Here is a 15,326-nt window from a genome sequence, read left to right as displayed (position 1 = left end):
TTGGTTACATTTTGAGCATTGGATAACATTGTTGTTATATTTAGATTCATGAGTTTATGTCTTCAATAATGAGTAGCATTGTTATAGCGTGTAACGAATCGTACACTGAAGATTCGACATTTGTCATGCCATAATAGTCGTGGACTTAGAGGATGTATTGTATGTGTTTCCAAATTTGGTTGTGCGTGGTAGATAGTTGATTATCTTATATATACGTGTTGATATATATGTTGTTACATAACTTGTTGAATTTGGAAACTTGGGGATGTCGTTGTCTGACTACGGCTAGGACATGGTTCTAGTACTGGGGATTGTCCCTTTATAGTCTAGTGCGCACATAGGGAGGTTACCCGTGGGCTAGTAACCCTAAAGTAACCACGTTGTCGGTCTGATCCGGTGTGATGTCCAAGTATCCACCTTATTTGATTTCGCTTTTCATTTCAAGTTGATAACTAGATGATGTTGTAACTTGTTGTTCCTTATTTGATTTCCCATTTTGAGTTCAAGATGTTAACTTTGAGAAATCATGCTTTATTTGTTGTATTGAAAGTTCCAATGTTGGTTAAATTGTATCGATATTGCGATTTGTGTTTATTATTCTAATGTAGCCTAGGACGATTCCTTAAACTCATTCGGAACATAGACGCTAGGTGGCATGACACACTTTAGTTATTTTCGTATTATAGATTTCAAGTTAATGGCTTTGAGAATTTATATCTTGTTGCTTCGTATAACATACTTCTATGTTATTTGAATTGCATAAATGATGTGATTTATACTAGCAATGAATTATGGTAGCTTAGGATGATCCCTGAGTCTCACTTTGACATAGACGTTAGATGGCATGAGCTCTCTTGAATTATTTCACCTTAAGGTGATAATATTGTAAAATGTTAGGTCTATGCATGCTCATCTCCTACGAGTAGCTTTATATTACTCACCCCAAAGTTACCGGGGCATTTTCAGGTACGAAGAATTGGTTCATGATGCTCATCATTCCTTGGATGACTTGTAGCTTTGAAGTTTCCATTTCATGCAAATGTTAGCATGAAATGTCATTTTGTTAGTTTATGTGTCAAAACTTGTATCTTTGATTCCATATATGTAATGTGTACATAAGTACACATTTTGTATTGTATTTGACATGTATGAGATGAGGCCAGAGGCCAATGACATGTATTTTGTATTCAATGTTACTTTTGACTTCATGAAATATTAAGAAAATATTGAAAAATCTCAAGTTATTGTTTCACCATGGTTGCATCGGATGTGGAAATTCCATTTTCATTCTTTCATCGGGTCTCATTAATCATGTATAAAGTGTGGCCAAGGGCCAAACGGTAATTTATAACCATTTCATAATTTTGGATTTCAAAATTTCCATTTCAAGTTCATTTTTGCCCTTTTGGCCGTTTCTGGGAGCCACAGACCATTCCCGTGTGCTCAAAATCACTATTTACGTTTGCGTGCATGATCGTTTTCATGAAAAACTCCTTCCTTGGTGAAATGAGCCTCTTATGGACTTATTTCACAATTTTCTTGCATTTTTGGTTTAAGGGCGTTCTAGGAATTTCCTTCAGGAAATAAATTTTAGTCTTGACTTCGTCACATAGAAAATGTGATTTTAGGGGGAGTTTCTTCACAGCATTTTTTGAAAAATGTCATCTTGGTGTCAAAAACCCCGCTTCGGTTCCATTTCTCTGGTTTTTCTACATTTTTACTGTTTGGGTTCAATTCTGGGTGGGTTGAACCAATTTAGGAAATATTGAACTGGTTCAAAAGTCATTTTGGGTCCAACATAGACGTTTTTTCCATGTTGAACCAGTTCACGAATGTTGAACCGATTCAAGTCTTCTAGATTCTGTTTGCAGGTTCAGCTTTGGCCTTCAAACTTTGATCTAACATACCTCTTTTGTTTTAACTCTAAATTGGTCCATTTTTTAGTCTAAATTGACCGTGTCGAAGTAAGCTTTCCAATGGTATAAATTTTAGTTTCAGATTCTTCTCTTAACTCAAGAGATCCTTATTTTAGTGAGAGGGTGTCAGTTTTGGTTTGAACCAGGATTGGGTTCATTTGGGATTTCTCTTCCTTTAGCCTAGGGACTTCATGTGAAGTTACCAAAGGATATTTTTAGATGTTTTTGACCTCATTTGACTTGTTGGAAGTTAAATTCCTTCATCTTAGGGTAAAATGACCATTTTACCCTTGGTCCTTCTTTTGGTAGGGTTTTGATACCCTTGTCTTCGTTTTGCTTCTGTTGAGCCTCAAAACTCCTCGAAAGGCCATTCTTGTGTCTTAGGGATAACGTACATCTATACGGATTATTTTTTGTTTTGCTTCCGCGTTTTGGATCCGCTTCGGGTCATCACAGGACACACTGGGTTTAAAAATCCTGCATCGTCACATAGCAATTAACTTTCATTAATTGTATAAAGGCCCCTACTCAAAAGGATAACTGCACAAGTGACCCAGAATGAAAATATCTTTCAAAAGATTTTTTCTTAAAAACCCTTGAAATAAATATCTTCAAAAGATATTTTTTTCTCCCAATGCTTATTTGTAATATTGGTGCCTCTTTTGTGAGTATGAGCGTAATGTTTGTGGGTATCATTTCTGGAAACCCTCACGAGACTTCACTCGTCCACTAGGGGTAACCTAGGGGTTTAAAAGGCTTGTTGCATGTGCTAAATGTAATCGTGTTCCCTACGAAAGTAGCGTTATCCATTTATTGCTTTCTAGATTCATAGTTGTATAGATGTTCATTTCATTCCTTTACTTTATAGTTCATTGCTAGGGACTAGCAATATTTAAGTTTGGGGTGTGATGAGCGCTGAAAAGTGCGCATTTAAACCCATTAAGCTCGAGTATTCTAGGACCTTTATCTATCTTACTTTTCCATTTTAGACTAAATTCATGTTATTGTCCTTTTCAGGCACTTATTCCCAAAAGAAGTTAATTCAGCCAAATTAGAGCATAAATTAAGCAATCTCAAGCTGAATGGAATAATAGAGCAAAGTGGTGGAAATCTGCAAACTTTAATCGATCAGGAATATTCTCGCTCTATCTCACATTAATCGATCTAGCCATTTCAAGATGGATCCAAGCCTTTGTCCTTATCCAAAAGAATTCACCATCTTCGATCGATCCAACTTTTCTCAGATCGATCGAACTTCCTTAATCTTGTCCTTCCCTACCATTTTTGTCCGCATCCCAAAATATCTCAGAGATTTATCTTTATTCAAAAAGGTGCCGCCAAGGACGGATCGATCTATTTTAGCATTCGATGGATCTCACCTAAGTTCGATCAATCTCACCATAGTTCGATCGATCAAACCTCCTCAAGTCTGAATTAAAACAGAGTCCAGCTCATTAAAAGATAGCTCATGGTGCAATCATTACAAGGACCCTAGTGCACGAGTCCAGACCATTGGGTGTGACACTTGAGCCTCCTATATAAGGATTTTGAGCCATTTTTACATATATCTTGACATCTTGAACATATATCATCTTGGAGAGGAGGCTAGAGACTAGAGAGAGTCCTACATATTTTGGGAGTTCTTCCATTTTTCTAGGGTTTCTATCAAGAAGGAGGTCATTTCTACCATGGAGATAGCCCTTGAGGGTTGGATGACTACTTTAATGAGTGGCTAAACATCTACTTGGGGCTACAGTAGCCCCCAAGTTTGCTTCCTAGACCTTGTGTTTTGTACATTTTTGGGGATTTACTTGTAATAAATGTTTTGATCTTAGACTTATATATATATCTTGTTGTTTCTACTTGATGTGTATGGATTAATGCTCCTAATTGATTATCTATTTCTAATCATATGTCTATGTATAGTAGAATGGATGATTCATGTGCTTTTCTTTAGATTTAATGGAATTTGTGTATGTCTATGTGTATGGAAGAAGTTAATCTAGTGATGATCAAAATATAGTGTTTAATTGAACACTCTTGTAATTTATTTGATGGTTCACACTTGTTTCTTGATGGATTGTGCCACAACTTTAGCTTGCTTAGTTTAATTTTCATGTCTTTAGTGTAGATGTAGTGTAGTTGCTTTAGATTCATAGATAGATGGATAAGCTATTCTTATTCCTTGGTGTTCTATACTTATGAATGCAAAGGGTGTATACCTCTAGATAGTTGTGTGTGCATAAATTGTGGTTTCATTGAATGAATTTTGGTCTCATTTGATAGGTTGTGCTTTCCATTTGAATTGACTAGACAATCTATACTTTTTTGCCATCCATGCCTAGTTTCAATTAGTGTCACACACACACACAAGTTACAATTCAATTTCCCCATTGATATACAATTGCTAGTGTCTAGTGCAGTCAAGCTTAGTGGTAAACTCTAGTACCTTAAGTCCTCTCCTCTATATCTTTTTCCCTATCTTCTAGAGTTATTGTTTTTTTGCTTGCTTTAATTTCAATTGCCTAGTAGTTTAATCAACCAAATAAACCACCCTTTGATCACTCGACTTACTAACCCTATACATTATTTCCATTACAAATATGCCCACAATCCCTTGGGACGATCCCTACTCACCCTAGCTATATTTTTAGTTAGAGGTAGTAGTGGCTTTTATAAATTTAAAACTTGACCACATTGGACATTCACACTCTTTGCACATCTTTAGGTGTTGGTCGGGCGGCATGACCAAGTTTTTGGCACCGTTGCTGGGGATTGAATTGGCAACGCCGTATTTCTTTGGAAACAAATAGGAATTAATACTCTTTTGATCGTGTCTTTACTTTATTTATACTTTTTAATTTTTTTATTTTGGTTACTTATTGTGTTTGTTCTTAATTGTCTAGGTGAATTGGGCAAGGAAGTTGAACAAAGTAGAATTGAAAAGCAAGGAGCTAAGCTAAGCACAAAAAAGGCTAAAATCTAAAAATTTGCAAAGCATAGCAAGGCTTGAAAATTCATAGTTAAATTGAAGTTGCTTAAGGACCCTTTGTGAGATCTTTCTAACTCAATCTCTAGTTAAATTTTCGGCCCGCATGGTGGCAAGTTTTTAAATTCTTAAATAAATCATGAGTCCGCATGGAGGTAATTTACTTTTCTTTGCATTTTGTTCAAACATAAGAGTATGGGATCATTGTATGAGGAGATTTGTTGATTAATTTGTTGTGGGGGTGAAGTAATTGCTAATTACTTGTGATTTGTTTTGCTAGTGTATGCATGGTCATAGGTCATTAAATCTAACTCTTGTCCCTCCTAATTTGCATCTTGAATCGGTTGTTCGTAATCCTAGGGGAAGAGGTAGTTTTCATCACTCTATTTCATCAATTGAGGAGCAACATGATAACCATGTGGAGGACCTTGGTCACGTAGACTAGTAATGTATCTTCTACGCTAATGTGCATCATAACAACATCCAAGTACCATTAGGCATGCCTAGACCATTCATTCCACTGCAACAATAAGGCCAAGTTCCATTGGGAATGCCTCGGCCAATTTTTGCTCCACAACCTCCCATGGTTCAAGTTAATCACAGTGTTCATTTAACACCACCAATTATGAATCCGCCCATTGCTTTGCATGATCACTATGTGCCTAATGAATACAATGCACCTACATGCATTCAATTGCCCTCATTTAGATCACATCATTATGAGATTAAACCACAAACTATTCAAATGCTTCCAAACTATCATCGACTTCTAAGTGAAGAACCTTACAAGCATTTGGATGAGTTTCTTGAAGTGTGTTCCATCGTGAAATACACGGACATGCTAGAAGAAGTTTTAAGACTAAAACTTTTTCCTTTTACCTTAAAGACAAAGCAAAATATTGGTTTAACAATCTTATGCCTTTTTCGATAACTTCCTGGGCAGAAATACAACAAGAGTTCTTGAAGAAGTACTATCCAATTTCAAAGACCAATGCCATGAGAACTTCCATTCGTGAATTTTCTCAAGGGGATGGGGAAATGTTTCATGAGGCATGGAAAAGGTTTAATGACTTGCTTATGAAGTGCCCACATCATGACATACCTAAGTGGCAATTAGTTCAATATTTCTTTGAAAGTGTACTAGATAATCACAAGGGTATGGTTGATGCATCTATGGGTGATTCTTATCTTAACAAACATGAAAATGACATTTAACAATTGTATGAAAGCATGAGTGAGAATTCAAATCATAGATCTTTATCTTCTAAAAATGGTAGAAATCTAGGTGGAAGGAAGAATGTTGGCTTATATCAAGTTGACAATTCCAATGACATAGCCGCCGAGATGAAATCCTTATCTCAAAGGTTTGATCAATTTTTTATTAATCAAACTTCAGCAAATCAAGTGTCTTCCTCCCCTAATCATATTCATCATCATGCATCTAATGAATCTTGTATGACTTGTTCAAGTGTTTTACATTCTACTTCCAATTGTCTACGTGGACATGTGCAAAGTGAGCATCATGAACAAGTTAATGCTACATTTGTTAACCAAGAGAATAATCCCTATGGCACTCGTTACAATTTGAGTTGGAGGAATCATCCAAATTTCTCTTGGAAAAGCCAAAGGGAAGGCTCAAACCTTCCCCAAGGTGGTTTTTAAGAGAAGTATGTTCCACCTCCAATGCAAAGCCAAGGTTCCCAAGGTTTTAGATTATCATTTCAATCGTATGGCAAATAATTTTCTAACTCAAATTTTTTTAATTAATCACCATATTCTCAAGGAAACTCTAGGAGTCCCGCTTTTGAGGAGAAAATGTTAACCACTCTAGGCACTCTAGAGGCGAACACTCAATTACTTCATTCCCATTCTCAATTCATTACTAAGCTAGAAACCCAAATCGAGCAAATAGCTAGTATTTTGAATGCTAGAGAGAAAGGGAAGATGCCGTTGAATGCACCACCAAAGCAACAATGTGTTGTGAAGACTCATTCCTCATCAGAAGGTTCCACTATTAAACATGTCAATGCTGTAACGACCTTAAGAAGTAGGAAGGTTATTGATAATCAAGTAGGTGTTTCCAACGAAGAGAGTGAACTGGTGCAACCAAACGTTGACACCTATCCGGTTTCATATTTTATTCCTCCTTCATTGCATGTGCATGATCATCTTATTAAGAACGTTGTGAAAAATGATTTGAAAGATGAATTGAACAATGATTTGAAAAATAATTTGAAGAATTCTTGCGTTGAAAATGCTTTAAAGAAAGATTCCTCTCAGAGTTCAACCTCCAATTCCACCAATGGTCCTTCGTGATCATTATAATCTTCATACGTATCATACACCTACATGTATCATGCTTCCTAATTTTGAGGCCAACCAATATGAAATTAAGCCCGAGACCATTCAAATGTGTCCACTCTTCTATAGCTTAGATAGTGAGGAACCATATAAACATCTTGATGAATTCCTTGAAATATGCTCCACCGTGAAGTACATGAATGTCCCGGAAGAAGTTCCTAGGTTACTTATCTTCCCCTTTACTCTTAAAAAAAAAGCTAAACATTGGTTCAATAACTTGGGAGCAAATTCAATCACTTCTTGGGTACAAATGCAAAATGAATTTTTAAAGAAATTTTACCCCATGACTTTGACCAATGTTATGCGAACCTCAATTCGAGAATTTTCTCAAAAGGAAGGAGAACTTTTGCATGAGGCTTGGGAAAGATTGAATGACTTGCTAAGGAAATGTCCACATCATGGTATTCCAAAATGGCAAGTTGTCCAATATTTCTATGAAAGCTTATCCGACACTCATAAGGACATAGTTGATACATCATGTGGAGGTTCTTATTTTGGAAAACATGAAGATGATATTTAGCACCTTTTTGAGAAGATGAGGGAAAATTCTTTGCATAAATATCACACTTCTCGGTTTGACCATGGTTCTAATGAAAAGAAGAAAAATTTGAAGATGTGTCGAATTGAAAGTTCAATGGAAATTGTAGTCAAGGTTAAGACTCTTTCTCAAAAACTTGATCAATTCTTATTAAGTCAAAAACCGGCTATCAAGTCATCTCATTTTCATCATGCTTCCCATCCTTTTGAGCCATGTATGACTTGTTCAAGTGTTTTACATACTACTTCTAATTGTCCCCATGGACATGTATTTAATGAACACTTTGAACAAGTTAATACTACATTTGCTCATCCCTATTTAAGTGCGTATGCTCCGGTGTGGAATGAAAATTCAAATCCTTATCAAGCTAAAAATTTTCAAAGTAAATATATTCCACCTCATAAAAGAAATGAAGGTTTCCAAGGATTTGTGTCTTCTTCTTCTCATCACCAAAGAATGAATCACTTCTCACATCCTCAAATGTATGATTCCCAAATTTGCCCTCATTATCCTCATACACTTTCTAGCAATTCTACATTTGAAGATAAGGTTTTGGTGGCTTTGGGTAGTTTAGAAATGAACACCAATTTGTTGCGTTCTCATTCTCAATCAATATCAAAGCTTAAATCCCAAATTGGGACCACAGCTAATGCATTGAATGCAAGAGAAATTGGTAAATTACCTAGCCAACCCGAGATGAATCCAAAAGCCCAATATTGTGTGGAAGCAAACCCTACCTCGGGGTGTTCTTCCTAAGCACAAGTGCAAGCCATCACCACTTTGAGAAGTGGTAAACAAGTTGATAATAGGGTTGAACAACCAAAGGAAGATAGTGAACTGGTGCAACCAAAAGCTGTCACCTGTCCCATTCCCAATCCTATTTTTACTTCCTTGGATGAAAATGTTCCTAATCAAAATTTCCAATCCTCTTCATCATTCCCTCAAGGTGCAAGGTCTTATGAGCCAAAAGCTCCATTTCCTTATGCTTTAAAAGCGACTTCGCCTTTTGGGAGGCAAGAAGGAAAAATTTATGACATAATGGAGGTGTTTAAGCAAGTCAACATAAATCTTCCTCTTTTGGATGCAATTAGGCAAATTCCGCCTTATGCAAAATTTTTGAAAGATCTTTGCACACAAAAGAGGAAGAGCAAGGGACAAAGCCCTAAAGAAGTATTCCTCACGGAGCAAGTGAGCTCCATCATTCAACATAACACTCCACCTAAGTTCAAAGTTCCCGGTGCTCCGACTATTTCATGTGTGATTGGAAACCATGAAGTTTGTAGAGCTCTTCTTGACTTAGGGGTGAGTGATAATTTAATTCCTTACTCTGTGTATGTCTAACTAGGTTTGAATGAATTGAAGCCAACCTCGGTGGTGCTTCAATTGGCCGATAGATCCATCAAAACACCTAGGGGCATGGTTAAGGACATTCTCATTAAGGTTGACAAGTTTTACTTTTCGGTTGATTTTGTGGTTCTTGATACCGAACCGGTTGCCAATCCTACTAATTACATCCCGATCATCTTGGGAAGGCCATTTCTTACTACCGTAAATGCAACCATTAATTGTAGATCTGGGGTTATGGACCTTTCTTTTGGAAATATGATGGTCAAGCTTAATATTTTCAATGCAAGTCGACATCCCATAGATGAAGACAAGTGTTGTCTTATAGATATGTTGGATGAGGTTGTTGAGGAATCTATTCCCACCATGGTAATGAAACAACCAACCGAGGAAAATCTCTATTCCCACAATGGTAATGAAACAACCAACCGAGGAAAATCTCTCATCTCTCCTCTCCGAGGATCCTCTTGCATCTTGTCTTCTTGAAATGTATGGTAATTATGGGTTTGATGATGAAAAATAGATGAATGAAGTAAGTAATCTTATGGAATCGGTTGCAAGCTTAGATTTTTCACCTTAAAAAACTCCAATATAACTTCTCCCTCCACTCTCTAGCACTCCACCGGTCCCATCTCTAGTCTCTCCACCAACTCTTGAGCTTTAAACTCTACCTTCCAATCTTAAGTATGCATTTCTAGGCCCAAAAGAGACTCTTCCGGTCATCATTTCCTCTAATCTTGAGAAAGACCAAGAGAATGCTCTCTTAAATGTGCTTAGAGTGTGGCGGATCTAAAGGGAATTGACCCTTCTATTTGCATGCATCGCATTCTTATGGAAGAGGATGCAAAACCTTTTAGAGACGCCCAAAGGAGATTAAACCCAAACATGAAAGAAGTGGTTAAGAAAGAAGTTGTTAAACTTTTAGATGCCGGTATCATTTATCCAATCTCTGATAGCAAATAGGTGAGTCCAACTCAAGTAGTTCCCAAGAAATCGAGGATTACGGTGGTTGAAAATGCAAAAGGTGAGGAAATCTTTAAGCATACCGCCAATTCATGGCGTGTATGCATTGATTACCGCAAGTTAAATGCCGCCACTAGAAAAGACCATTTCCCTTTGCCATTTATTGATCAAATTCTAGAGAGATTGGCCGGGCAACAATATTATTGCTTCCTTGATGGTTATTCGGGTTACAATCAAGTAGCTCTTGACCCTTTAGACCAAGAGAAAACCACCTTCACTTGTCTTTTGGCACATTTGCTTATCAACAGATGCCTTTTGGGTTGTGCAATGCTCTTGCCACATTCCAAAGGTGTATGATGTCAATTTTCTCGGACATGGTGGAAGAGTATCTAGAGGTCTTCATGGATGATTTTTCTGTTTTTGGGTCTTCATTTGATGCATGCCTCAAAAATTTGAATTTAGTGCTTAAAAGATGTCGTGAAACAAACCTTGTTCTTAGTTGGGAAAAGAGCCATTTTATGGTTCAAAAATGTATTATTTTGGGTCATGTCATCTCAAGGAGGGGAATTAAGGTAGATAAAGTGAAAGTTGAGCTTATTGCTAAATTGCCTCCACCTTCAATGGTGAGAGAAGTTCGCTCCTTTCTAAGGCATATCGGCTTCTATCATCATTTCATTAAGGACTTTAGCAAAATTGCTAGACACTTATGCAATCTTCTCGCCAAGGAAACTCCCTTTGTCTTTGATCAAGCATACCTAGATGCTTTCCATAAATTGCGTGATTTACTGTCATCCGCCCCCATCATGCAACCTCCCAATTGGTTATTACCATTTGAAATCATGTGTGATGCTTCTGATTATACCATAGGAGTAGTTTTGGGGTAAAGAGTAGGAAAACTTCCTTGTGCCATATACTATGCAAGTAAAACTTTCTCGGGAACTCAATTGAATTACTTTACTACTGAGAAGGAATTACTTACCGTAGTGTATGCTTTTGATAAATTTCGGTCCTATCTCTTAGGGTCTAAAGTCATTATCTATTCTGACCATGCCGCTTTGAGGCACCTTTTAACAAAGAAAGAAACAAAACCTCGGTTAATTAGATGGATTTTGCTTCTTTAGGAATTCGATTTTGAAATCAAAGACAAGAAAGGCACCAAAAATGTGGTTGCCGATCATCTCTCAAGGTTATTGATAGAACCTTCCCCTAGTCCACCAATTCATGATTCATTTCCGGATGAACAACTTTTCCAAGTTTCTAATAGACAAATGCCTTGGTTTGCCGACATTGTTAACTATTTGGCAATTGGCAAGCTTCCAATTACTTGGTCAAAGAATGAAAAGAACCGTTTCTTTGCTAACATCCGGAATTACTATTGGGAAGATCCTGTCTTGTACTGATATTGTCTAAATCAAATTGTGAGAAGATGCATTCCGGAGAGTGAAATTCCAAGCATTCTTGTGTTTTGTCATACTCTTGCATGTGGTGGGCACTTTAGTGCAAAGAAGACCGCCTTGAAGGTTCTTCAAAGTGGGCTATTTTGGCCCACCATCCATAGAGATGCTTGACATATAGGGTATTGATTTTATGGGTCCATTTCCTATGTCCTATGGTTTTCAATATATTTTACTTGCCGTCGATTATGTTTCCAAGTGGATGGAGGCTTGTGTTACCAAAACAAATGACCACTCCGTGGTTATTCAATTCATTAAATCCAATATCTTTGCTCATTTTAGTATGCCAAGGGCTATGATAAGTGATGGAGAAAAGCATTTTTGTAATCAGTTCTTAAGGCATTTATTTCTTAAGTACTCCATTACTCATAAAGTAGCCACTCCTTACCGCCCTCAAGCAAGTGGGCAAGTAGAAGTGTCTAATCGGGAGATTGAGCATATTCTTGAGAAAATGGTTAACACTACCTGGAAATATTGGTCACGGAAATTGAATGATGCTTTGTGGGCTTATCGGACGACATATAAGACTCCCATTGGCATGTCTCCTTATAGACTTGTTTATGAAAAGCCTTGTCATCTTCCGATTGAGTTAGAACATAAAGCCTTGTGGGCGGTTAAAAAGCTCAATCTTGACCTTGATAAAGTCAGAGAGAACCAGTTACTCCAATTGAGTGAGTTGGAAGAGTTGAGACACAATGCTTATGCTAATGTCAAACTCTACAAAGAAAGAACTAAAGTTTTTCATGATAAGCACATTGTGAAGAAATCTTTTGAACCCGGTCAAAAAGTATGGCACTTCAACTCTAGATTAAAACTCTTTATGGGAAAATTGAGAACTAAATGGGAAGGTCTATACGAGATTATCTCTGTTGTGCCTCATGGGGCGGTAGAAATTCAAATTTTAGAAAAAGGAAGCATGTTCAAGGTTAATGGGTAGATATTGAATCCCTATATAGAGGGACAAGTCTTTCATAGACATATGGAAGCTGCACATCTAGTAGACCCTATTTATGAAGATATTTAGTGCTATGATGCAAAATGCAAGAATTATTGTCTGTTCGATCAATCTCAGTATAAGTTCGATCGATCGAACACCATCTCTGCATCTAATCACCTCTTTGTTTCATCGTGCGAAGAAAACCTGCATATTTTAGCTCTCTGTGTATCAATAAAAAATATCCTTAGATTTATCCAAGTCTTTCAAGATCGATCAAACTTTATATTCGATCGATCTCAGTTCCATACTTAGAAATTTTTTCAATCTCCTGCATATTTCGAGTCTCTGTTTATCAAGCAAACTTTATTTCAGATCGATTTATGTGTTCCAAGATCGATCAAAATTTTCCTTAGATCGATCTTCATTCTATACTTAGAAAAAATTTTGAGATCCATGAAAAAGGCCTCTCTGTGTATCGTTCAAAATTGTCTGTAGGTTTTCACCTGTTTGATCGATCAAAGTAACTTCTAGATCGATCTTGGTTCGATCGATCCTTGTCCTTTTGTTGACTTTGTTTGCCTTTTTGATTTTCAATTTTCAATCTTTCAAAACAGCATTCTGTCTAGCTAGAGACATTAAACTTAGCAATCATTGTTCATATTTTCTTGCATTTTTCGTTTTTCTTTGTATGTTTCAAAAAAAAAAAAAAAAAAATACCATTATGCCCTTATATGTATTCATGCTTTCCTATTTATTGTAGGGCTTGATCTCATCTCTCTTTCATCTTGTGCTACATTGCCTTCGAATGCATAATTTGATTACTCTTGTCACATTTGATATTTGATGTGAGTTTGCTAGTGTGGTTATTCAAGTAGGTAGTTGATTCTAAGTTTGGGGGAGACATCTTTCAAATTGGGATCATTGCCGACCTTCATATTTTCACAACTATGGTATACTCTTTCCATCTTTTCTATTGTTCTCATTGCACATTAAGGACAATGTGCGGTTTAAGTTTGGGGCTAAGGTGTCTTGTTGCATTCTATTTAAAGTTGAACTTTAAATGCATGATTGAGATTTGAGATCCATGTTAGCTATGATTTTGATCTTTTGAGGACTATATTGCTTAAAATTTAAAAATTGTTTGACTTGAGAGTCCAATACTCCTTGTATGCCTTGTGAATGCCAGACTGATATCTTGTTTGCACTTGTGGTCCACATCATCCTGACTTTGTGATTGTTTTGAGATTCACTCTAGGATTCTACACTAGCACAGTAGCACACTAGCATTCATTTGTGGGGTACATGCTTTGTTGACTATTGAATTGGTTATATCCCAATTGAGCTAGTAGTGCATTGAAAGCTTTCATCTTGATAAAAGTGGATAACAAACCCTTTTCATTGAGTAGCCGGGATTTTAGCCTCATTAAGCACTGAATTTCTCACGCCGAAAGGTGGAGGGCCCAAACTCTAAGTTAATAACTTGTTTATTCAAAAAAAAAAAAAAAAAAAAAAAAGTTGTAAAGCAATAAAAAAGTGAGGACTTCTCCCAAAAGGTGAGAAGTGGGAAATGATTAGATGGAGGTTGTTTTGATTTGTAGCCAAGTTGATTTGAGCTTATAAGTCATTAGGGGTGTTTGAACACCTAGTGCCCTAAAGCCATTTGGTTTGGGAGTCATTGACCTAACACTCGACCTCATGAATCGCTAAAAAGCTTAATAGATCAAAACATTGCACCATACTTCCATCACTGATCCTCTAGGATAGTAAAAAAAAAAAAAAATTGAGTGAAAAGAATAAGCGCACCTAGATCAATAAAGCTTTAATAAAAGGTTCACTCTTTGTCTTAATGATCAGTACTAGATTTGTGTACTAGTTTGAGGGTAAGGATGTGATCATTTCTTTAGTTGGCTAAGATAGCAACATATTTGATGCTGGTCCACTCAAAAAGGATTCTAGAGTTGTTTTGATTTGCATGATTATTTTCTTGATATGTGGATGACCATACTTGCTTGCTTGATTTTGAGATTTTAGGAGATTGCTTAGAAAGGGTTGAAAAATTGCATACTTAAGGTAGTTTTCTCCCAATGCTTGTTTGCAATATTGGTGCCTCTTTTGTGAGAAAGAGCTTAATATTTGTGGGTATCATTTCTGGAAACCCTCACGAGACTTCACTCATCCACTAGGGGTAACTTAGGGGTTTAAAAGGCTTGTTGCATGCGCTAAATGTAATCGTGTTCCCTACGAAAGTGGTGTTATCCATTTATTGCTTTCTAGTTCATAATTGTATAGTTGTTCATTTCATTCCTTCACTTTCTAGTTCATTGCTAGGGACTAGCAATATTTAAGTTTGGGGGTGTGATGAGTGCTTAAACGTGCGCATTTAAACCCCTTAAACTTGAGCATTCTAGAACCTTTATCTAACTTATTTTATCGCCTTAGACTAATTTTGTATAATTTCCATTTTCAGGCACTTATCCTTAAAATAAGTTAAATCAGCCAAATAAGAACATAATTGAAGCAATCTTGAGATGAATAAAAGGAAGGAGCAAAGTAAAAGCTAAATGAAGCAAAGTGGTGGAAGTTCAGCAAGTTCGACTGATCACATAATTTCTTCGATCGATCTGACTTTGATTGATCTCAGTACTTCAAGATGGATCCAAGCTCTTTTGTCCTTATCGAAAGATTCCACAAAGTTCGATCGGTCCAACATTCTTCAGATCGATCGAAAAGATTCCATCTTATCCTATTGTACCACCCCACCTACCACTTTTGTCTCTTTCCTAAAATATCTCAAAAATATCTCAGATCTGTCCTTATCCAAAAA

The 15,326-nt window shown here is 36.7% G+C and overlaps 1 pseudogene; it reads right to left on the bottom strand.

Annotated features, from left to right (window-relative positions):
• Positions 1-7,572: 7,572 nt before the first annotated feature.
• On the bottom strand, positions 7,573-7,671 carry LOC132315332 (small nucleolar RNA R71; annotated as a pseudogene).
• Positions 7,672-15,326: the final 7,655 nt, after the last annotated feature.

Source organism: Cornus florida, unplaced genomic scaffold, assembly GCF_030987335.1.
Source record: "Cornus florida cultivar Cherokee Brave unplaced genomic scaffold, ASM3098733v1 CherokeeBrave_3.0.0_Hap2_Chr06, whole genome shotgun sequence".
NCBI classification, from domain to species: Eukaryota; Viridiplantae; Streptophyta; class Magnoliopsida; order Cornales; family Cornaceae; genus Cornus; species Cornus florida.
Note: the sequence above shows the minus strand (reverse complement) of the source record. Positions and strands in the feature narration are given on the sequence as shown.